The following is a 25,905-nucleotide window of genomic DNA, read 5'->3' as shown; positions in this document are numbered from 1 at the left end:
AGTGCTAGACGACGGATCATGGGTTAGTCCCCTTGCTGTCAAGCTAACCGTGAGAAGTTTCCGTGCTTTTCCTCTCCATGTAACGCAAATGCTGGTTAGTTCCTTCAAAAAGTCCACCACGAAGGAAACATTTTCCCAATACTTGCCCCAGGTGTTATATTCTGAATTGGATTCAAAATTACAAGGCTACTAAGTTGAACTTTGGTAGTCTGAAACTCAAAATTACGTCGGCTGTTCTCTGACTGTTATAAAATAAGTACTTCATGACACTACAAATCCCAATTTTTCTTTTATGATTTTAATCACCTGGTCATAACAGTTATCTCTATGCCCGGGCATCATATATCAGCCACTTATTTTTTCTTAGCCCTTACCATCTACATATATTGATCCTTTGTAAATATGACCGATTTCTTTTATATTGTAAATGTAATCATTATAACAAAACTCTAAAACATAATTTCTTTCTTTTGAAAATCTTTCTTTTTTTGTTTGAGTAGCATGTTTCATAAAAGAATTTTTTATCGAAACTTTTTCTACGTCTATATCAGTGCTTCATTCGTTGCTAAGTCCTCCTCTAATAATAAGAAAATTATACAAACTGAATCGGGTATCATTTTAATACGTAACGCACATTCACTTAACAAGTTGGAATTAATAAATAGATCTTAATTATATGTTCCATAATTCAGAATTTTATTTACGTTTCTTTGAAAAACCAAGTCGGAGGATTTTTCTTCAAACAAATTGTTAAATGACAGTAAGAAACTTACTTTAATTAAAACGCTTGCTGTGTGGTCTTTCTTGGTCAAGCTTATAATAGTTTATCGTTGTGGGTGGCAACCAATATCGTTGGGTATTTTCTTAATTGATTAGTAATTATCCGCATGCTAATTAATTGAAGATTAGAGGGTGCGATGCAAGCGCCGGCTTAATGAGAAAAGTTTGATGCATAATTTCAATCTAGTTTAGTTTATTTCTTGTTACTAGCACCAATTAGGCTTTATTTTTTCACGTAATTTTATCTTTTTTTTATTTATTATTTTCTTATTTATTTAAAGAAAGTATGCTGTTCAAACGAAAATTGGGAGAAGGATTTAAATTCTTACAGACTTGATCAGTTGAAATCTTGAAAACTTTTAAATGGCTTAAGTTAGCGTAATTTCCTAATGGTTCGCAAACTGAATTTGTTATGGGGAAGACACTGCAATACCGTTTAAATATTTAAACTAAGGAAACTTTTTTTTATTAACTTGTTATAATATTAGAAACTTGTTTCACTAATTAAAAATGCATTTTAATTAACCATATTTATTTTTTCATCATTAAGAGGCCATTGTGTTTCTTTCGAAAACCGTAAGCGTTTACTTTAAAATAATAAAATATTCTATTACTTGATTACAAACTTCATTCGCTTCAAAAATAGATAAATAGGAAATAACAAACGACATGTTCCACGAGCTCAAAAACAGGCGCCCATTTTCAAGAATTGCCGAACGTGAATAAGAAGAAACAAAAGTGATTTAAAATATAAAACGTAATGTTGCCAACGAAAAATAGAAAAATAAGGATGAGAAACAAAACTAGAAAAACCACAGTAGCCTAGAGAAAAAAAAAAGCTGAAAAACAGAACAAGAGAAACCACAGGCATTCATGCGAATCAGCATTTATGTGAATCTGGCATTCATGTGAATCAGCATTCATGTGAATAAGACAAGATTCATGGGCATTAAGAGAAGCTGGTGTAACTGGGGTGGGAATTAAAAAAATTGAATTCAAGTCCAAGATTCCAACAATGTGCAGCAATTGATGATTTCTCATATTCTTGATAACGGACATATCTATCGTGTTCCTTAAGTCTAAATTTTAAAGCGCTTCTAGTATGTCCTATGTGACCAAAGTTGCATTGACAAGGAATGAGGTAAATTCAGTTTCTTGGGATTATTTATTTCATAAAATACTATTTTAAAAATTGATTAAATGTTGAACAATAGTATTGGTATCTGCAATCTTAATACGAAACAATTTTTTCTGCAACTTTTAAATTTTAGATTGCTGCAATATCCCGTTCTTGTTCAACAATTGTATTAGTTTACAGTGGTGGCTTACGGAACAATTTAGCGTTTATATACTTTAAAATAAACCTCCTAAAGGATAATATTTTTCAGGAAGCATAATATATAAATATGTATGTTAATATGCATGCAGGCGCATTATGGTTTAACTATTTGGTGATTTTATTCTTTCAGTAGCACACTAATTCTATTCTGCAGTTTATTTATAAATGAACATTTATCGTAATCTTCATTTCTTGCGTGAAAACAAATGTTCTTTCTCTTTTTAGATTTAACAAAAATTGATCGTGTGAAATAGGCTTAAGAAAACAGTGATAAACAAGACAGGAATAAATGAAATATCGTTCGGGGGAGTTGCCGTTAAACTTGATATTTAGCGACATAATCGGATCGAAGATAAGAATGTCAAACTCGGTAAATCCCTGAATTACACCAGAAAGATTTCGTGATAAAAGGCTTATGAGGCAAAAATACAGAAAAGATCTATCACAAAAACCTACTTTTATTTATAGCTTTCTTTCAATGCTCGAACTCTCTTATTTACTAATTTTTTTTAAATTAAAATGTTTAATTTAAACCTTTTTCAATCTGATTTTTTGAGTTGACGACGTCGAAAAATGAGTTCACGCTTATGCGTTTACTCTTAATTTATGAATTTCTTTATTTCTATTTATTTATTTTTTGTTAAAAATTATTAAAAATTACTTATTTAAAATCTTATTTTTGCTTGAAATAGCCATTCGCACTTTTTTTTGCCAAAAGCGCCCCAGCTATTTGAGAATGTTGCGAATAATTTTTTTCAGTGGTAATAATCTGCAGCAGATTTTTTTTTAAAACAGATTTTTTAAAATGATTTATTAGATCTTAAGAACTTAAGCATTCGTTTATGGGATTTTATATGTATCTGCTTAATTTTCTTAAATCTGTTTAAATTGTGTTTCTTGGCGGACAAAATTCTTTTAATATTAAATTATTAAAATATAAATACACTACCCTTTTTGACACCGGGAAAAATATTTTTTGTAACTACAAAAAATCCATTGATTGTAGTTGAAGTCTTAGCGTTAATAATGGCCAGCTTTAAAAAAAGAAGGGAAAAAAAACTGGGAGGAACTTGTTTCTAACTCTTTATTATTCTTGGGTAGGGGAGAGTGGGGTCATTTGTAACATTATTGCTTAACTATTTTTAACTAACAAAAATCCAATATATTATTAATATTAATTGACAGACGAGTAAAGTAGACTATCCTCTACTAGAAAAAAAACTTATTTTAAATGTTATTATATTAGTTATTAAAAATTTTTGACAGTCGTGCACTTGTTAAAATTTTCTCCACTTACAATTGTAACATTTCATAAATTCAACTAAAACATAGTTAATTATACATATTATCATAGTTGTGATATATTTTTTTATGGATCGAAATAGTAGTGATATTTTAGGAGTAAAAATAATAATGAGCAGAGACCTAAAGGGTTAAACTTTTAACTTTAAAGGGTTAAAAATTTTAATTTATGCTGTGAAAGGTGACAAATAAAATAATGCACATGCAACATAATATAAATTATATAGGAAACTATTGGTGGCTCTTAAAGAGTTAAGTAATGGTTTGTAAACATAAGATTATTTATTTTCAGCTGTTACAATCGTCCCTTTACGTATTGTTACAATCGTCCCCAAGACGCCATTTCAGCTTCATTTGATAAAAACAATGCTAGTTAATTAGCGAAACTAATCTTTTTTTCTTTTTTTAAAAATTAAGATGTCCACTTACATATTCGGTTAATAATTTTTATTTGTTACAATATAATATTCTAATACCAAAAAAAGTACTTCCGTAGCCTGAAAATATCTTTTGTGATGTAACTCTTTCAAAAGTACATAAAAATGGTTGCAGCAGGGATGTGCATGTAGATTTATTAAATACACCTTGTGCGCCACCATGGAACCAAATCTAGAACCCGACACTCTAAATTTTTGCTCTGTTACAATCGTACCCTGTTACAATTGACCCCACTCTCCCCTACATATCTATATTTTTATTCCTAACTATCAATAAATATTCGACATAATTATTATACTTTCAAATTACGTAGCATGGTTGATTCTATATCTTTTAAAAGCCTCTAAATTTTGATGTCTAAAAAAGTAAGTACAAAAATATTTTCAAATATAAATAATACAAGATTAAAAATGTATAAATTTAAATTATAAATATCAAATACTTTTATTTCAAGTTGATTTATTTTAAGTTGATGATAAATTAAAGTTTTATTTTTATTTCAAGGTGATTCTAACAAAAATATTTCTTTCATTTCAAGCTGGATGCCCTCAGTTCATTTTTTCTCTCCGAATTAATGCACCGATAGTTACGGTGACCGTTTGTTATGATGACCCGTGTTGTCTTTTCCTGGTAGGACGATCGGTGTGCTTCAATTTTTCCATTTGTATCTTCTTTAACACTAGAAACACTGGAGGGACCAGTTTGTCCCTTCTCAGATCGTTTGTGTGTACATCAATTAGTCATCCAAAATCTTAAAATATAATCATAATTATCTTAAATCAAATATAATAATCAGATTTTAAGATTTATTTTTGTTGTCTGTCTTAATTAAAATTAACTTCATAAAAGCATAATATGGACTTGATCGTCGAAATTTTATGGTATTTAAGTCTATTTGGATAACGAAAATATTTGATTATATTGAACACTGACTTGCCAATTATAAGTATACATTAAATTCTTAGATAATTGAGTTTCCTTTTCTGCATAAATAATAATTATAAATATGTTGGAATATACTTTAAAGATACTGGGGTACCTTATACATACAGTAGGTTTTTAATTCAGTTTTTTGCTATCCCAAAGATGGTTAAGAGACTGCTTTAATCAGGGATTATTTCAGACTTTGTGAGAAATTATAAGAAATCTACCAATAAAATTGTGATTTTGTGAAATTGTATATTGTTGTTGCATATTTTGGTTCTGATTTTTAGAAAAATTTCAAAAACTAGTGGTCAATTCAGACTTTTCATGAAATCATGGAAAATCTTCGCACAGAAAGTTTGAAATTCTTTTTTTTTTTTTTAATTCGAAAAAAGCCTCCCAGGAATTTTTTCTTTCAAGCAATCGCAGTTTTAAAATTATGAATCAAAAACTTCAAAAAAATAAATTTAAATAAAAATTTTGTGAAGAGCCCATTTTTGGGATAAAATATTTCGTGAAAAGTCCATTTTAACGATAAATAATCTCGCGGAGGGACCTGTTTTATCGATAATTTTTTGTGCAGGGTTCATTAACAGACTATAATTTCTCCTAAACTGATCCGTGAAGCAATATCGAAAAGGTTGGGACAATCTAGTGATATGCCACACAGTTTTTAAAGGTAGCATTGAGTGCTACATCAAAGTTTTACTTAATATTGTTTCCAGATAAGCAATTTGCAGGTTTCCGAAATCTCTACTAAATGGCAGCTCAAAAAAATCGATTAATTGTTCAATTTAGAACATCAGTACCTTGAAACATAATTCGGTGCAAATTTGCTGTCTACTAAGGTATTAAAATATAACTAAATGTATGAAGTACTATATAATTTGAAATAGTACCGTTTAGATTACAGCTAATTTGATCGATATTATAGTTCTAAACAGTTCAAAATTTCTAGCGCTGTGTACTAATTATATCTATGAATGTTTCCATTTTTGTAACTTAATGCGTTATTAAGTTTTAAAAAAGTTTATCTAGTTCTGAATAAAATGCGTTAGTTTAATAAAGTAATATTCTTATTCTCAGATTGTAATATCGAAGTAAAATTATTGTTCAAATATCTGTAATTGCTTCATAAATTTTTGTCAATCTTAGCTTTGAAGCTAATAGATAATTTAAATGCAGGGTTGTGTTTTAACTGGATAATCTCTCTTATTTTAGAAAGCTTATCGCTATGAAAATCCCCGTCGAATAAGCGCTTATCCAATAGTTCTATAAGATAATCAAATTTCTATAATAATGGAACATTTTCGTTTGTCTTATTAGAATTGAATAATGATTAATACATCCCATAATACGACTATTCTGCTTTTACTAGTTTAATCTCTAGCATCAATTACTAACATTAAATTGCATTAAGTGCTTTACGGAAAGCTTATTCTATTACAACGCGCTGTTGAAACGTATCCGTGCTTTATAATTTCCCATGAGAATGGTAAAGCACTATAATAGCATTAAACAGTCACGTGGTTTAAATTAATATATTATCTTGAATTTCATTTCCTGTTGAAGTGCTTTAATGTTTAGAATGATTGATTTGTACATCTCTAATGACGGGATAAATTATACGATATGCGGCAATTTTCTGGATAATGCTATTAAATTAAGCTGATATTATTATAATATATAAATTGAGCAGAAGTTATAAATGATTTCAGTTAATTATTACTAACATTACTTTTTGATTTAAGAAGCTTATTCACTCGCTATCTAGTGCTTTTTATTTATTTTCTCCCGATGATTTTTTTATTAAACTTTTGATAATAAGAGAACAAAAACGATATATATCTTTAAAAAAACGGCAGCGCTTATTTAGAATACAGTAAATTGCGCTTTGTCTTTGTAGAACCCCTACAAATTTTATTCTGAAATATAACGCAATAAGACTACGTTTTTAGTGATTTTGAATTGGTAATTTAATATTGTATATTTGTCTGTCTTGAAAATTTTGGTAAAATATTAGAACAGGTTTATTAGTTCTAAAATTTTCGGAATATCATGTACTTAAAAATTAAAAATATTAGTAATTTTTGAAAGGAAGAAAATACAAAATAAATCCTGTTCGTATTTTTTTTCATTAACTTTTGTTGTATTTTAACATTTAACTCTCTTCCTAATTTGTTTTTTCTTATTTCTTGTAGGTAAGATAAATTCTGGTGATCTGGTTTTGAAAACTTACTGAGATTCGTAAGTTACCATTAAAAATTATATTTTTTAGATTTTTTAAACATTTTTCAAGATTTAATTATGCATTTTCTTAGTATGAGAACATTAAAAATCATTTCTAGGCAAAAATGCATTTTCTGCCATGAGAACATAGCTAAGCGTTTGCTAGCGAGGAATGCATTATTTGTCACGAGTATTTTAACAAAAATATATATCTAGGTAAAAATATATTTTCTATTGTAAAGAATATTGTAATATGAAAATAAAATTAAACATAAAAATGTATTTTCTACAATGATTGTCTTATCGGACTGGAGTTGGTTTTTTCCGAAATACAAAATTGTCTATAATTTGTATCTCATTTGTTTAAGCAACTGAGGAAAAAAACTGCAAATGAATAAAATTCCAATTACTACGAAAAGAATGTGAGAACATTCTCTGCTACAAAGAATGAAATATCAGTTTAAAGTGTAAAATGAATAGATTTTTTTACGCAAAAATAGCCATTTATTTTTATTGAATTTAAAGATTTTAGCGGAACTACTTTATTATTATTTTTAAAAAAATCGAATATTCTAGAATATGATTTTCGAAAAAAAGCATATATTCTAGAATCTGATTTTAGAAAAAAAGCATTGAACATTTTGAAGGATTTTTATTTTTTATTTATTTAATTTTTTATCATCTGTACTCAACATCAATCTTCATTTCTGTGCAAGGCGTTGTTTTTGCCAAGGATTTACGGGGGTTCTAGTTTGCTGACTTTTCAGAAAACTTTTTTGATAACAATTTTTTTTCCCCTCGAACTGATGGTATTTAAACATCTCATTTTTTACCCTCCTCAACCAGTTTATCTAATCGGCAAAACGAAATCCGGGCTCTTTAAAACATCATTTCGATAAGATCTCCGGTAAAACTCCGGGAAAAAAATGGGACGCGAAAAAAGTTTGTGGAAAAAGCAAAGTGAAAATAACAAAGGCCCAATCTGGATTTTGTTGTGATCGATGCATGTCCATTCGAATGATGGATGATGGGGGTGGGCCACAAAAGTGTTCGAAAAAGGGGGGTAGAGGGGTTTTCTCGAACTCAACTAGAGTCGCGTGTTCTTGCAGAAATTGCTTTCCCCGTCCGGAGCTATTGATTCCTCTGGCCTTCTCCTCTACAAACTTTTCCAGTTTTTTTTATTTTTATCCAGAAACTCAAACCACGCTTCCTGTTTACTAGAAAACACTTTTTTCTTCATTTTTCTCGCTTAAAACTTGTGCGTGAAGACTTGGTAAGTCCGCAAGTTTCCGGTACGGAAATTATTTTTTTGCGACTGTGTGCGGAAAAGAATGAAATTTGATCCCCTGCGGAGCTGCTGGGGATTGGTGGGTAAGTAGGGGGACCCTGGAAAATATATTAATGGTTTTTGGCCGTAAGTATACGGACTTATTTTCTCTCTGCTGGATGATTGACTTTTAAAAAAGTTGAATTCTGACGCCTCTGAAACCTTCCAAAGTTCTCTCCTTCAACTTATTTAATAAGAGAATTTCGAAGTTTTTAAAATAATCTTGAAAGCATCTTGTATTTCATTTACTTTTGTTTCAAGATGGCCTTAACAGATAGGGAGAAAAAAAAGATTGATTTGAAAGTTGCTCTACTCAATGGCCACCTCAAAAATGACTGTATTTGATAAATTATTTCATAATAGATAAAAAGGATATAATAAATATTCAACGTAATTCAAATGAATAAAAAACATTCAGTGTAATTCAAATGAATGATAAACATTCAGTGTAATTCAAATGAATAATAAACATTCAGTGTAATTCAAATGAATAATAAACATTCAGTGCAATTCAAATGAAGAATAAACATTCAGTGCAATTCAAATGAAGAATAAACATTTAGTGCAATTCAAATGAGGAATAAGCATTCAGTGTAATTCAAATGAATAAACGTACAGTGTAGTTCACGTGAATAATAAACGTTCAGTGTAGTTCACGAGAATAATAAACATTCAGTGTAATTTAATTGAATAATAAATATTCAGTGTAATTTAATTGAATAATAAACATTCAGTGTAATTCAATTGAATAATAAACATTCAGTGTTATTCAAATGAATAATCTTTCGTCGTTTTCAAGTGAAAAATAAATATTCAGTGTAATTTAAATAAAAAACATCTCGTGTAATTCAAATGAACAGTAAACTTTGTAATTCAAATGAATTATAAATATTCAGTGTATTTTAAGTAAATATTCATTGTAACTTTATTATGAGTTAATGATAGTGGATAGTTCAATTTGATAGAAAGTATTTAAAATTGATCGATAATATGGAATAAACCATATTAATTTTGAACCCTAAAAAAAGTGCCAAAAAATGCTTACGTAATATATGAATGCCTCCCTAAAAGTAAAATGTTTTAAATTTAATCGATTCCTTATAATAACATATAATCATCGTCCAGTAAAGTTATGACAACCAGTAAAAAAAATATCCTCCCACTAGTAAGTTAAATAACCTCTGACGTTTCCAAGAATGTTCGTTGGTGTATCAACATTTATTGGCATTGTCTATCAGTGACCTTCTGACACGATCTCTTTTTTTTTTCCATTGAAGTTGTTGCTCTTTCATTGTACCTGCTATTAAAACCGCAATTTTACATTGTCTTTTGTGTGCTTGGCGACATTAAATAACTAGGTTCTCTCATGCAATCTTTGAAATAATTATGTTTCCACATGGGTTTTTAATGTCGTTGGCTCCGTGAAAATATCGAATTCAGGGTGAGAGTTATTGCGGTAGCGTATGATTCACTTGATCGACAGCGCAAATGCATCCAAAAAATTTTATGTTTTATTGAAGTGCTTAGGAGCAATATAATAAGGCTCATTTTCAATTTGGATCGAATGAAGGTTTGGGTGAAAACGACGTGAATTACATATAAGTGCTGTGTATTGTGCTGTTATCTGAAAAATAATGGAAAATATCTATATAGAAACAATATTAAGGAACAGTTTTGATGTGAGAATGTCACCAGAGTAGGAAAAAGTGTCGCTTATCATAATATTGCCTTTCAATTCCTTTTTGCTGTCCTTCATATTTATAATTTATAGCATTTATAATTATTTTATCTAACGTTAAGCATTTTTTTTAACATTTTCGCATCCTGCAAATTTTTTTTAACACGAATGTTTTAGTAATTGAAATCATTCGTCAGTTTTTTTTTTAAACAAAAGGTGGAAAACGTAATTTCATAATTTTAGTTTCAAATACATTTGAGATGCGTGACTTTGGCACTCATAAGTCATGAAAATTGTCCCCCATTAGGAAAATTGTTTCTATTAACGCATGCGTGTTAAGGAGCTAAAGTGCTATAATTAAAAGTTTTTCTCCTTCTGCGTTTGTAATATCGAATTCAATAGTCTAATTTACGCTTATGTAATGTTTTTTCTGTTACTATAAATCTACTAAGACTATTATAAAAATGGCATTAAAAGCATTTACTCAGTTTCGCTTAGAACACTCTTAAATACTTTTAAAATTCAAAATTTTAAAATTGAAATAACTTTTACTAATAAATATTTATTCATCCTAGAAAAGGTCTATATCTCCATCTATTTAATGACAAGATATAAATCAGTTCTGATTATTATGTTTGTTTTTTTTTTGTTTTTTTTATACTTGTCAGACTTGGGTCCGAACCTTTTGATCGTCATTCGCGACTGACGTGCCAATTGTATTCCTTTAAGTATTATAGTACGCAGAATTACAAGCATTGAACATTTATAACATATCACTGATAAATGTTTTAATTGAAAAAATACACGTGCAATAATCTCTCCTATTCATTTCTATTTAGAGTCAGACGTAATTGGAGAGATATATGGATGAAGGTTCTGTAAATGACATTTTATTGGATTTGAGAAAATTAGTTCTAAAAATTGTTCGTTGACAATCAGAAGTAAATCTTTTAATCTTTTATTGTGGACCTTTAAAATTCTGATCAACACTATCTTGAAAACCATAACTCATTTAAACTGTTCGTGTGATAGCGTTCGCAATCTTGGCATTTTAATCAGCAGCGGGAAAAAAAACTTTCTAGTCGTTCGTTGACGTTTGTTTCCTAATGCTCTTGTATCTTTCTTCCAATAGAAAAATGCTCAAAGATTGTCACCTAGTACCTTTCCAAATAAAGTTTTATTGTTAAATAATATTAAGTTTTTTCCCCTATCAACTTCAAATTTTTTTCTGCGAAAACTTCAGTTAGCACCTTTTTTACTAAACCCTTAAACTATCAACAGATTTTTTATAGCTGTTTACTGTCGAATGCACTTAGAACCTTCTTCCAGTCTGGAAACACATCGAAGATCACTCTGTACCTTCATTCCTTTAAATTCTCTAAAATGTTTAATTATAGCCACATTAAATTTATGAATAATCTTACAATATTGAATAAATTCAAGTAAATTAAGTAATTATGCTAATTAAGTAATTAGTTCTCCAGCAAATGTTACGAATAACTAAATTCCTTTTTTTTCTAAATAAATTGCTTCTTCCATAAACAAAGAAAATGCTAGACGAATACAATAAAAAATGCCAGACGATTGAAAAAGTATCATTCTTGAGCATGCGTGAATAATTGGCGATTACCTATCACTCCCACACTGTCGGGGTTAGAAAACAATCAGCCGAGAACAAAACAATCAGCCGAGTGAGCATGTGCACTTCTCCAGTTACACTTGATTACAGACTGCTCACTTCCAAAAGAAACGCTTCTTCAATTTTTGTTCTCAGAAATTACCTTTTCGGTTATGCTTCACACCCTACCTTGTCACTAACTCGAATAAAAAAACAAATTTTGTTTCCTCCCCACCCCTACAACCGCAGCTACCTGCTTGAGTAGCGAAGTCTAAAAGCACTAATGAATTCCTTTTAGGCTTTAACGCTTTCTACTGTTTTTTCGCCATTTTCAGGAAGGAAATGAAAACGATTTTTATTATTTCATTTCAGTTCCTTTTTTAGTACTGTTTTATTTCATTTGATCTGTATAGAATTTGACTTGTCAACGAACTTGTTCTATTCAAACGATTTTTTATGTCGCCATTTTGTTTTTGCTCGTTTCGTGAAGTGCAGGACTGTTACTTATTGCCAATTTAAAAGATCTAATTCAAAGGATCTCTTTTTTTGCGTGTGTGTGCAGAAGAGATATTGAATAGTTAATGGAAATGTTGAAGTAGATTTATTCTTTTGTTCTAAATTTAATTTGTAAAACCTTTTTTAAGAAAAAAAGAAAGGTCCTTACTAGCATTATAATTAATGAGTTAAAAGAATTTCAAGATAATTTAAAATTTTCTATGTAAGATTTTTACAATTTAAATTAGAAATTTATGAAGAAGGAATAGTTGAACTTTTCTAAATGAATTAAATATGCAATGAAAGAAAAGAGTAAGAAAAATGCTATTTAAACTTTAATTTATACAATCTTTTTATTAGAATAACAGAATGAAAAAACTTAAATATCTAGTAAAATGGCGTGTGCGTTAGGGCTATTTTCCTTGTTACAAATTTATTGAAATATATATAGTTTGTATACTAATAGAAAAATCAGCTCAACCTCCAACACTCCGGTTATTCTTCCTCCCCCATTTTCACAACCAACATCAATTTACAGTGCGTGCGGAGGTTTTAGATAAACCTCCAATATTTCTTGTCAGCTTGATATTTTTAAGATTTTTACAATTAACGCATTTGCCTTTAGGCTAATTAAAAATTTTGGGAAGAATAACTCTATCTGAATTCCCTTAGGCTTATTACAATGACTTTTCACAGCGGATGCTCTGAAAGGAGAACTTGAGGTGTTTCATTTTTATTTAGCTTCAATTTTTTCTTTTTCCTTTTTTTTTTCTTTTTTTGAAATCATTTTAATCAGCCCTTAATTAAATCTACTCTTTATAATACTCCGTCATTATTGTTGGCTCATTGCAAATGGAACTGAGATATGTATTATATAATTACTAATTAATCTAAAGTAAGCTTATTTCAGTAGGCCTAAAAATTATTCTGATTAGAAAATACTGGGGAAATTTTAAAATATATGAAAAGCAGCTATAACGAAACACTCTCTATTAATGGACATTTAAATATGATTTTATTGTCTGAGATTTTCTCTTTGATATTAAAGTAGCTATAAGCGATTGAAATATATTTGCATTAAAATAATTAAATACATTTTTAATGGCAAATAAACTGATACATTTCCGAAACTTTCGCAGGATAAAAAAGTATTGAAATATTTCTGCATTTTCAAAGATAGAAATATCAATCAGGTATTAAATAAATATCTTTGTACTTTTTTGAGATTTTAGCACGTTTCTAATTTTAGCGAAGGTTAATGGTTGATGCCTTTTAATAAACTCATGGCACTGAGATTTTTACTTGCCACTTTTCCTTCACGAAAGATATTTACCTTTGAAGTTTTTTATTTCTCAAATGCCTCTTCTCTATTTTCCCTGACTTTCTCTCTTTCGCCTTACTTGATGTCAATAAGACGAGTTGAGGAGTTCAGGTCCTTGTGATTTTTTTTTCTCGTCCGATTCTTTGAAAGATAGTGAAAGTTTTACCAACTTATAAAATGAGCTTTAGACTGTTTTCTTTGCAAGGAAAAAAAAGATATAGGGGAGCTAATTTCGAAGATAAACATGACTTAATTAAATTTCATGATGTAAGTTTTGCAAAATTTATTTTAATCGCTTTCAAACCAGTTTCAGGAACTGTTTAAAATTGATTTTTTTTTCCTCCTCCAAATTGATATGATTGGGAAAGAATGTTTTGCCTTTCCTGAAATTTCTACACATTTTAAATTTTTAGAATTGCCATTAAATTATTTAATTATTCTTCAACAAAAATAATTTAATATTTTCGATACTTTTAAGAGAATAATTTTCCGATGTTTTTTTTTAAAGTACTTTAAGTGTTTTCGGTGCAAATTTTTCGTACATGCACGTTATAAATTCATTATTCTCTAATCATTGTAAGCTGATCACAAGCATTAATTTTGATTAATAACCTGGCCGTAAATGATGACACAAATTTTTTTTTTTTTTTAACCCCCTCATGCCTTTGTCGCTAGGTATTACCCATAACCATGCCACTATTTACACATCACGCTATACGCTTGAGTTCAGAGACAAAGTATTATAGATAGAGAAGCAGTTATAAATCATAATTCAAAAATTTTATCTCTAAATTTTGTTTTTATATAAAACACAATATCTTTTAAGTGTTATATAAAACACAATATCTTTTTTCTAAAGAAGATCTCTCTTTAAATATAAGCTTTTAACTGGAACTTAATTTTAACCTTAATGAGCGTTGTTTCGCGGTGCAAAGTAAAAGCATCAACAGAAAACAACATTTTTTACTTTTTAAAATAAATTTCAGATTAAAAATAAATAAATAAGTATTTTAATAAATTTTTAATATTTATATTTTAATTAAACTTTTCCTTTCACCGATCTTACACAAGCTCTTAAAGTTCATGAACTCCCTCCCTCCTTTACGATTTCATTTCATTTGCTGACGACCCCGAAAGATTTTTAACTACTTTATATAAAAAATACGTTATTATATATGATCAAAATGGTAATTAAATACGCTTTTTGTGTTCTTCACTAAAAACTCCCTCCTCCCCACTCCTGCACGAGTCATCACCCAAACTCTTAAATTGTCACAAACTCTCACTATTTCACAACTCTCTCCTCTACAACTTCATTGTGGCCATTAATCACTTTATTTAAAAATAAGTGTTGTATCTGATAAAAATATTAATTACATTTCTCGTGTTTAAATAAAAGCTAATTATTCTTTTTTCTTACACTTTTATAATAAAAGTAACTAATTTGCATGAATTAAATTTAAATTTGCAATAAGTTTAAGAAAATTTTAAAACTGTACAATATTTGGGTGCTTCTAATTGCACTTGTAGGTTGTCTAGAAGTTTGTAACGGAAAAAGAATTCAAAATATCATTTAGATTGAGGAACAGATGCTTCATTTTATCAATTCTTTTTTTCACTTTTTAGTGTCTTTTTTGAAACTTTATCGCGTTTCTAATGCGATAACGTGAAATTTTACAACTATGCAGTCATTATTCTAAGAGACTTCATAAGCTTTTGTTATCTCAGAACTTTATTTGCGGAACAAAGTTCGCTGTTAAAGAAGGACTTCTTATCTAAACGCACCTGCGGGAACGTTTTTTATTGCAATTTTTTCAACTATTTCAATGGATTTCATTTCCTGTAGCTTTCCTTTTAGAAGAAAAGAGCAAAAATACATATACATTAATTTTAAGAAAACTTTTTGAATAAAATTGCGAATAAAAGCAGAAGAATTTTGTGAAGTTCAGACTATTTTTAACTTTAATCTTCATATTTTAAAAAAGCATCAATCCGTTTCAAAGGTTTTATAAATTTGAATTTTCAATTTTTTTTAATACTTTGTTGGTTTATTTAGCATTTTTTTTTAATTTGCTGCGATTTCAAATACGAATCCTAGCTTTTTTAGTAAAACAAGAGTTCCACGATATTGATCTTTCTTTTCCTACTCTTTTTCTCGTAAAATATTGCGTTCGCTACGATACCTCTCTGCGTTGTGTAGTCGCTTCTGATTTTTGTACAATTAAATTGTATTATTATTCGATGTCATTTTAAATTTGCACTGTGTAGCCGCTTCAGGTTCTTGTAATATTAAACTATTATCAATCAATCAAAAAACTTTCAAAAAACTGTTTATGACTGCTTTGATTTTATAAGAATATTATTACACAAAACAAATATAACTTCTACCTAAATGTTAAATATAAGTTTTGATAAAAATTATTGTAAATCAAGCTTTCTCCTAAATGAGGTGATCCGGGTTCGAATCCAAGCGATATGAATTCCGCACCCGACTCGCTTCAACCACAGTGTTGACGTAAAATATCCTCAGTAGTAGACGGATTATGAGTAAGCCACCAGGCTAGCTATAGGAAGTTTTCGTGATTTTCTTCCCCGTATAACGCATACGCGGGTTAGTTCCATCAAAAAGTCCTAATTGAAGGCGAATTTCTCCCAATACTTGATCCCGAAATTCTCTTGTCTTCTGGATTGGGTTCAAAACTGCAAGTCTACGGAGTTGAATATTGGTAGTCGTAAACTCAAAAGTGGCTTTTAAACGACGATCATAAAATAAAATATAATCAAGTTTATTAAGTCGAAAATAAAAGGAAAAAATAATATTAAAAGTAAACGGGAAAACATAAAATTTTATTCCCGTTAAAATGAATATGCGCTTCAAATTAAATCGACCTAAATTTCTGAATGTCCTGATAAAATTGTTTCTTAGAGGTGGTTTTCTCAAAAAAAGTCTTTAATTTATAGACTAAACAGCCCATAGAGAGCCAAAGACTACTGTGCTCATCTCAGTTTTCTTGACCTTGGGCTCTGTGGTGCAGGAACAGATGTTCTGGTGAGGTGGTCAGCCGAACCCGGAACCCCCAGTGTTTAGTTTCCAAGCATGCTTGGTACTCATTTATCGACCCACTAAAAGGATGAAAGACTGAGTCAATCTAGCCCAGCCCGACGTTCGAACCCAGGACCTGTGGCAGAAGAACGCGAAGCGCTACCACTCAGCCACCGGGCGTTTTTTATTTATAAGAACACATATTTTTCGACATAAGCCTCAGTCTAAAATCCACTTAAATATGAGCTTCGAATCGATAGAAATCGCCCAAGCGAGATGCTTTCTTTTACCATCCCCCCAAAATCTCTTAAGAACTCATAAATTTATCACCTGTCGACTTACAAATATACAATATGTACGTTAAAAACTATTTTAGACTGAGTTTTCATCTCTTTGGAAAGAAATGAAAAGATGCCATTGAAAATGGATAACAAAGCCAACAATCTTCGAGCAATTTGGATGCAAGAATACTTTTTTAGGAAAAGGGGTTTTTCCCACACATCTTCTCATTGGAACCTCTCCTCAACCCCCATTTTTACATTAAATTCTCTTGTTGTGCATCATTCCATCCCCTTCTCCATTAGGGATTTAACAAAAGGGGGGTTCCCAGGTGCTCCAGCGTCGACAGCCAATCTGTCTTCATTGGCGTTATTTCATCCGTTTATTGGATGCATCTTCCAACAATTGCTCTTCGTATTCAAAACTCCTCTTCATTCTCGGTTTCTTTTACCTTTCTTTTTTTTATTCCACTTTGTTTGGGGGGTTGGAGGGGGTGCTTCTGGCACGTTTCATGCTTTCAGGTACTAACTCCCCCGTTTTTTTAGAAGGATGGATGAAGTTGGTATGAGGTGCCGATGGTACCCGTGGAGGTTTTATTTACTGCTCCGTCGGGTGCATTCGAACAAAGTGATAGGATGCACACATCAACTCCATCCCTCCGAAAAGAGATGCTTGGATGCATTTGATTTAGGCAATATTTAAAGCAGATGCTGCTGCGGAGATGGTTAGGCAGTGGCAGGACTTTGACAATATTTCTCCCAACGGACTTTCTATGAAATTGAAAAACACGGAGCGAAAAATTTGTTCACGTTTTAAAATACTTTTTTTTTCCTCTCAAGAAGTGTTAAGCATTTCAATTTCTAATTTTTAAGTTTAAAATTTCACCTTAAAACTAATTCCCATTCGAATGATAGGTGAGTCTGTATGTTAAATTGTTTTGCTTTGCGTACTCAAGGTCCAAGATAAAAAAAAAAATTATGTTGCTTGTGCTTAATTAGAGGTTGTCGTGCATTTCTACACCTGGCCCTGATTTTCATACATGATTTTCATTTTCGGGGATGCAAGAGTCACTTTTTATCTTGAATCATTTTTCATTCCTCATATCCATCTCTAGGAATAAAGGCGCTAGGATTTGGGCAATATTTAAAGCTGTAATGACGGTTAGGCACTACCAGAATGTAGGCAATATTTTTATCAATAAAAATTTTATATGAAATTGAAAAATATAGAGTGAAACATTTGAGAACTTTTTTGAGCACTATTTAAACAATTTTTATCTTTTGAGGTTAGTCAAATTTTAGATTAAAACTAGTTTCCTATCGAAAAAATGATTAAGATTATGTTTTCTTCAATCTCCAACTTCTCAGTTCCCAACTTCAAGGAGAAAAGTTTACTAAATCGTGCTCAATTTTGCTTAATTATGCATTCCTAGATCATGCATAAATTCTCATTTATGTTTTTTAGAGCACAATTTAAAGTGCCCTTTCTAGCTGCAATTTTTAAACATTTTTGGCGACAATTTTTAATTTCGGATACATGTTTCTTGTTTTCCTTCAAAGATATTAAAGATGCAACACACTCATCAATTCCATTCTTTAAAAGAAGGATAATTGGATGCATTTTATTTAGGCAATATTTGAATCCGTGACTGTTAAACTGATTAGAGACTGTCAAGAATGGTGATATTTCGCGCAATAGATTCTCTATAAACGGGAAAAACAAGAAGATAAAAATTTGAAGCTGCCTTAAAATACTTTTTTTCTATTAAAGAAGTGGATAAAATTTCACGTTAAAACTTATTCCCATTCGAGAAATGAATGAATCTGTAAGTTCAATAATTTTGCTTTTATAAGTTTAGGATTCTAGATTAAAATTTTCTATTACGTAATATAAAGAAAGTTACATGCCATAAAGGCGGAGGTACCTTCATAGCCAAGGGTAGAAAATTTGTCATCCTCACGCCCAAGACTGTGTTTACGAACAATTGATGCCGAAAACGAAACAGGAACTTAGAGCACGTATTAGGGCAACCTTAAGGAAAACTGCTAGCTTTAAATTACAAAATATTTTAAAGGAGCTTAATTTACAGATTAGACGTTTATCATCTAACAAAAGGATCACACATGGAACATTTTTAAAGGAAAAAAGACTTGATATATCTTTCCTTAATTTCTTGCATAATGTATTGTAATATGTGTAATAGTTTTGAAAATGTAAAACTTATTTTTTCATTAGTGCTAATCGTGTGTAATATTACAAATCCAGGATTGGATTTTTGTCAAATAGTAAGTGACTGACATTAAAATATTTAAAAATGTAATTTTCCTGATACGTTGAATTGGAAAAAAAATACAAAAAGGAATATTCTTCATTTACTTTAAAATATGTAATCTTGAATTCATATATCATTTATTGTATTGCGTGTAATTTCATAAATTTAAACAATTGTTGCCCAATCATTCATTTGTTTTAACCAAGTACAGTACTATACAGAAACGATTAGATTTTCGTCAAATAATTAGTAGCGCACAATCGCACATTAAAGTGTTTAAAAAAGTAAATGTTTACTAATTTGTTTGAATTAAAAGAATCACAAAATGAGTATTCTGAATTTATTATAATGTATATTCTTGAATACACGTATCATTTATTATAAGGTTTCTAATATTTTTAAAAATTTAAAGGCTTCTTATCTAATTATTCATTTGTGCAAACCGTGTACGATAAAATACACACACATATTTAGATTTCTGTCAAATAAGTGACACACTTTAAAATTAAGAAAATAAATGTTTGCTATTAGCTTGAATAAAATGAATCTCAAAATGAATATTCTTGTTTTTTAATAAAAAGGAATCTGAATTTATTGAATACGAAATATTCCTTTGAGTCAAATGTGGCTCCTCTTTATCTGAAGGAAATGAGATAACACTTTGTTTAAATTAGAACAATTGTAATCTATTTCGTTTGTTAGCTTTGCACTTCAGGAAGCTATGTTTTCAAAAAACGCATTATTTTCTAAATTTGGTTATCGATTGCTGTATTATTTGAAATGAATTATGAATGAATTCATTTTGAATGAATTCATTTTGAATCAAATTCAGTTAAAATATAAACGTGTACGTTGTATTTTATAAAACATTTGTATGCATGTTGCGAAACTATTGTGAATATTTTTTGTCAAAAATGATGCACATTACTTTCAAAATTGAGATTTTTAATTGTGTGATTTTTCTTAATGGTCTACTTCAGCTCATGATCAGAAAGTAAAAATTATTCTTGATTGTATTTTTTCTTATTAATTTCTTTTATTGTTATTATTCCGATTATTTTAGAACTAACTTAAACCCTATGGTTTTATTCTTCATTTAAACATATAATTCTTGCTTAAAAAGTCAAAATTATTTTAATTTGGAATATTCTTTTTTTTTTCAAAAAAATCTTTTCAATTTTTTTAAACCTCTCCTTTTTATTCAGTTGCCACCATAACACGTGCTCAAAAATTGAATGTTATACTTTATATGAATATTTTGTTTCGTTAAATTTTTAATAGGTACCGTTCAAAAATATCCTTTTTCTACATTTAGCACTGTAACACTTAACTCAGAGAGATAATATAGATAGAAAGTATTCGTGTAATTAAATTTAAGAAGCTATTGCTTCCTACATATGCGCAATTCTTAAACTTGATTTCACGATAGTGTGGCTCATCTTGCATAAAAAAACATGGCTAAATCTAATAATTTGTTGAACGTTGCAGCAAATTTGCGCGATATAAGATTAAATATAAGAGTGTAAACAAACGTCTCATTCTATATTTAACAGTACTTTTTGAAAAATCAACAAGATCCTTACTTTTATTTCTTTGCTTAGTTTGTTTTTTATTATCTGATGTAAATAATAGTTTTCAATACCGAAAACCCTACAACAAAGCTCTTTACATCCGGAAGATTTTTTCTTCCAACTTGATACTCAGCACGCGCCCTGAAACGGAAGACTATCCAGCCAGAAATTGGATTTGCGAAGCGAGAAGGATAATTATAAAAATAAAATAAAAAATCCATAAAGAAGATAGCACGAGGGCATTATAGAAGATAAAGATCTAGGGGTAACGCTTTTTGCCCAATTTGCTTCTATAGAGAGTAGAGAACGGAAGAAAAAAAAACGAATATTCTAAAGCGACTCCCGCGGGATCTGGTTGTCCAACTTGGACTTACCAAGAAGTTCGAATTTCACTATTGTATGTTCCAGAGATGGGCTTGGTGGATAGGACTTGGAATTAAATATGGATCTACGTGCCCTAACACTTTATATTGTAATGAGATGACGTGGCGGTTGGGTCGCGATGCCTGTTTGAGATAATGGGTAATTTGACTTTCAAAATTGGGATCGTATGGGAGGAAATCAATTAAAAATATGAATGAAAAAAAAAGGGGTCTGCGGGGATGTTGGAAATTCAATTGAAGCACGTTTTGTTCCAGATAGTGGGGTAGTAAAATACGGTTTTATTTTACATTGAGTTCGTATGTTACCTTTAATTGATGTGTATGTAGACTTTTGTTGTGCAATTTTTCTAATTCCCTCTAGGTCGAATTTTGTTTTTGTGTAATTTTTCAAGTTCGACGTATTTATCAAACCAGTATTTATTCTAAAACGAATATCCGGGTAAAATTAGATAGCAGCGTAGTCACTCCGAATATGCCGAACTTAAGCAACGTTGACTTCCAACTCTGTAAAATAACATGAATATCTTCAGTAGATGAATCATAGATATTACTTTATTTGCCGTCACGTAAACCATGAGAAGTTTTTGTGATATTTCTCTCCGCGGTATGCAAATGTGAGTTAGTTTTCCTCAAAAATTCTCCAAGAAGGCAATTTTGTCTTTTTGCTTGATTCAGAAATATCCTTTTCTTTAAGTTGGTGTTGAAATTACGAGGCAACGGCGTTAACATTGGTAATCGCAAATTCATTATTTATCGGCTCTTCAACGGTAAATAATGAAGTCAAAATAATTTTTAGGATGTAATGCTCCAGGAGGCTTATTAATCCCTGGTATATAGCTGTTTCTCTCGTGTACTATTACTGGCCTACAAAAGTTATAGAACGCAAACTATCTTCCGTGGAAGATAATTTATGTTCTATAAGGATTCTTCCAAGGATTTCCAATAATATCAACAGAACTATGAAAGATTTTATTAATGTAGCACAAATTCAAATTTCTCACAAATTTTCTATAAAGGAAAGTTAATCTTACAATGGCACAGTATTGTGTCTGGCCCATTAAGCACCACAATTCAATTCAATCCATTCTTGTCTCATTTCTGACCCAGGATCTTTTTTCTTCTTCTGAATAGGGTTCAGAGTACTTACTATCAATTATTTTCAACGATAAAAAATTTTCAAAAAATCAAAAATTTGATAAACTTATCAAAATACCCGAATTCATATGATATAGTGAATAATATTATCTACATTAATTTTTTTTTTTGAACGTACAAACAGTTGTATTTTAAAAATAAAAACTGTGTGTTCTTATTCAATACACCTGTTGAACCTATCCCTTTTTTTTTTACCATGTGTTCATCATCCTACTATTAGTGGGCGCCCCCAAAAAAGCTAATTAAAAAGTCTTCTCACTTGTTTCACCAACGCCCTGAAAATTCTTTTAAAGAAGACAAACCTCCCATGATTCAGACTCATTCCAAAGTTCGAAGAAAATAAGTTCTTTTTTTAAGGGTGGGGCTCTTATTCTCTGTATAGGGGGAGTAAGATGGATTTATTATATCTTATATATTATTTGGGCTGAGTTCTGTAAGAAGCTTTATATAACAAGGACTTATCTCAACTACATCCTTGTGTTGAGAATGGTCAACCATATGGTATTAAAACGTTCTTTTGGAACTTATGGTAAGGTTGAAAAATATTTAATGATATTTTTTAATCTATGGATATGTTAAAAATGAAATAATCTTTACTTCGAAAAGGCATAAATTTGGGATTATATTTATTTGTCCAAATTTAGCATGTATTCTAAAACACCACCTGCATTGAAGTTTAAGGAAAGTTCTATGATAGATCAGTCCGATAATCTTTAAAGCTTCTTATTCTAAAAGTGAAAAAAAATCTAAATTTATAGACTTTGAAGATTACTCAACAAATTTACAATTTGAATTTATTTTATCACCAGTGTTGAACAACTGACCATTATTCTTATATTAATATTCAACTCCATAGAGTTATAATTTTAAACTCAAACAAAGGTCAAGGGCACTGGATTAAAATTTGGAACAAACTTACCTTGTGAGAAAGTTTTTGAGTGAAGCTGCATCCTTATTTGTGTTACATGGAGAGAAAAACCACGCAACCCATTATTGGACTACCACTGGGGATATTTTTGGCCACCACTGTGATAAGTGCGAGACGGGAGCAGTACGCAAAATGACCAACCAATGCTGGAATTAGAACCTAGGTCAAATCATTGATAAGTTAGTCTTATCTCTCTTGAGCCTTCCCGGTTCTCAAAGTTCTATATTGTTATTTTTTGATGTTTTAAGCCTTTTTATTTAATAGTATTCATGGATTAAAAAAAATAATTCAGAAAAAAATTTCAGACACCCTTTAAAAATTAAAAGCTTACAGACAAGTTTGTTGTCTACAATATACCGAAAACTTTCAACAAATTTAATATAAAAATTTCCACACTTGAGGAATTTATAAATTACTTAAAAGTATTAAAAAATGCAAAAAGCGTTGCTCAAAGTTTTCTTTAAATAATTTTGAAAACAAGAATTGAAACAAATATAAATTAAATAATTGAATAAATTGAAACAAGAATTCTTCTTCTAGACAACTTCTTCAAACCTGGTTATTATACAGCACTTCGTCTTTTTATTATATCGTTGAAATCTGTATATTCACTGTTATTTAAGTGTCGAATTCATTTTAATAAAGTACAGTTTGTGGGGAGGGGGAGTAAATTTAAGAAAATTAAAAAGAACTGTATTAATGAAAAATAGTATTTCTTATTTTATAAATGGAAATATGTATGTTTAATATCTCAGATTAGTAAAGAAATTAAAACCGTAAAATCAAAATATAAACGCTACATATGAAATATTTATCAATCTGTCGTAAATCCTTAAGATTCATCTTAATTTGCAGCCAAATAAAAAAAATAAACTCAATAGCAGAAACAATGAATTATATTTTCTTTACTATAATTTAAGCACTTTTAAATAAATCTGTACAAGTGTTTATAACGTTAATAAATGAGAACAATTAACACAAAAAGTTCAAAAACATTCATATTTTTTAAAATTAACCATAACGACAATCCATTTTAATCTTTCCTTTTAAAACTGCTAATTATTCTTCGTATTATTAGTTTTCTAGGTTATTAGCGTTGTATTTATAGTCTATTTAAATCTTAGTGATAAAATCTTAATAACTTAAACTAGATCAATTGTGCCGGTTAGAATTCCTAATCACCTATTATTTGTGAGTTGCATTCATAAGTTTTTAATTGTTTAATCAGAGTTTCAACATTAAGGATTCATGATCTGTTTTGAACATTAACTATTTATCATTCTTTAAAATGGGGTGAATATCTTAATTATTATTTTCTACAATGAAATTTGACTGTTCATAAGTGCTTATTGTATTATTAATTATTACCAAATAATTTTTATGTCTTATTGTTCTATTTTGGTTTTGATATCGCTGTTCTTTATTGTATATTTCGAAAAAGGTTGGTAGAGTTATTTTCATAAACTATAATTAGATGCATGTGATGAGTGATTAGAATACAGTAGTGATTGTTTTGTAGTGTTTATCTCGACTTGCATTTAGAATAAAATAATTCATTTTTTTTTTGTGTTAAAACCAAGGAAAAGTTCTTGTGTTTCACGGAGTATGACACAAGGCTTGCAAAAATAGGTCTTAAAAACAAAATTAAATTGGAAAATTTATAGGTTTTATTTTGAATTTACAGAAATTTGCCCGTAAAATTTTTAGATATAATTGATACATAAAATAAAAATATTTGCAGATATGAAGTTGGCACATTAAGACTATATGAGTTGACATATGAAATTTGAACAAAAGTTATTATCCTAAATAATTGACTTATGAAATTAATATAAAAGTATTGAAAGATATAATTTATATTTGAAATTAAAATAAAATTATTAGTAAATATAATTGATATATAGAATAAAAATTTGTGTATTAGATATAATTCATCACGAATCTATATACAGTTAAAGTAAGTTTAGACACAATTAAGACTCATACAATAATAAAATATTGACAGATACATTCGACGTTTAAAAATTAAAATCTGTATGGATAAAATTTTCAAATGAAATTAAAATGGCGATAAATATAAATCTTACCAAAAAAATGTAGACAAAATTTCAAAATAAAGTTGGAAACCATTTTGATATGAAAAAGGGTGGCAAACCTGAGACTGAAACAAAACATTAAAAAAAAAATCAAATTTCGGAATATTTTTTTAAATTTAGATTTGGGAATTATAAAGTAAGTTTTTTAAATTTTAAGTACCTCTCTTGCAATAATCTCGCTGGGTAATTATCAAACATAAATAACATTAAGCTAGGAAAATAATTTTTTTTGCAACATTATCGAAAAAATATATTTACTAATTAAAATGGTAGTTATACTTAGTCGTATGCCATATAATTCGCAACTTAACTGAAAAGTAAACGTAACTGAAAAATTAGTTAACTGAAAGTTTTTAAGACTTTTAATCTATGTTCTGTATAGTATAAATCGACACAAATTTTATAAGAAAAATTTAGTAATAATAACACCTGTTTTTTTACGTATTGAGCACAACTTCTCCGTAAACAAATCATCACGCAAAAATTGAATTTTTTTTTTCATCATTTTATGGAATTTAAATTCCAAATGTTCTTAATAATTTTCGAAATCAGTTGAATTTTTCTATTTTTTTTTACTTTCGAAAGTATAAGTAGGGGAGAGTGGGGTCAATTGTAACATTTTTTGCGTAACTATTTTTAACTAACAAAGAATCCAATATTTATTAGTACTAATTGACAGACGAGTAAAGTAGACTATCCTCTACTAGAAAAAAAATAAAATACCTAA

At 29.4% G+C, this 25,905-nt stretch overlaps 1 protein-coding gene across 16 annotated transcripts in view; it reads left to right on the top strand.

Moving 5' to 3' along the window:
* Window positions 1–25,905, top strand: part of LOC107454643 (fasciclin-2) — a 186,694-nt gene that overhangs the window by 20,784 nt on the left and 140,005 nt on the right. For 4 of the 16 annotated variants that reach the window (XM_071183769.1, XM_071183779.1, XM_071183746.1 and 1 more), the window contains exon 2: window positions 6,985–7,030. The exons of the other annotated variants lie outside the window; for them this stretch is intronic. The gene's annotated coding sequence lies outside the window, so the exon portion shown is untranslated. The remainder of the gene's footprint in view (window positions 1–6,984; window positions 7,031–25,905) is intronic. 16 annotated transcript variants of the gene reach the window in all.

The sequence above is a fragment of the Parasteatoda tepidariorum genome, chromosome 1, assembly GCF_043381705.1.
Source record: "Parasteatoda tepidariorum isolate YZ-2023 chromosome 1, CAS_Ptep_4.0, whole genome shotgun sequence".
NCBI classification, from domain to species: Eukaryota; Metazoa; Arthropoda; class Arachnida; order Araneae; family Theridiidae; genus Parasteatoda; species Parasteatoda tepidariorum.
The sequence above is the reverse complement of the archived record's forward strand: the minus strand, read 5'-3'. Positions and strand labels throughout refer to the sequence as shown.